The sequence below is a fragment of the Eleutherodactylus coqui genome, unplaced genomic scaffold (genome assembly GCF_035609145.1).
Source record: "Eleutherodactylus coqui strain aEleCoq1 unplaced genomic scaffold, aEleCoq1.hap1 HAP1_SCAFFOLD_42, whole genome shotgun sequence".
In the NCBI taxonomy this organism is placed as follows: Eukaryota; Metazoa; Chordata; class Amphibia; order Anura; family Eleutherodactylidae; genus Eleutherodactylus; species Eleutherodactylus coqui.
Genome location: NW_027101829.1, coordinates 349,944 through 350,489, shown reverse-complemented (window position 1 = coordinate 350,489; position 546 = coordinate 349,944).

Sequence of the window (546 nt, the reverse complement as noted above, 5' to 3'; positions counted from 1 at the left end):
GAGCACGATTCGCGTCTAACACAAACTCACTGTTTTCACCGTCCTGTAACTCGGCACCTGAGAGGTGTAGACCGTGTTTGAAAAAGCAATAAGCTTGAGCTCCCAGCCTAGAGCGTGAATCAAAACACGATTCGCGTCTAACACAAACTCACTGTTTTCACCGTCCTGTAACTCGGCACCTGAGAGGTGTAGACCGTGTTTGAAAAGGCAATAAGCTTTCGCTCCCAGCCTAGAGCATGAATCAGAGCACGATTCGCGTCTAACACAAACTCATTGTTTTCACCCTCCTGTAACTCGGCACCTGAGAGGTGTAGACCGTGTTTGAAAAAGCAATAAGCTTGCGCTCCCAGCCTAGAGCATGAATCGCGTCTAAAACAAACTCACTGTTTTCACCGTCCTGTTACTCGGCACCTGAGAGGTGTAGACCGTGTTTGAAAATGCAATAAGCTTGAGCTCCCCGCCTAGAGCATGAATCAGAGCACGATTCGCGTCTAACACAAACTCACTGTTTTCACCGTCCTGTAACTCGGCACCTGAGAGGTGTAG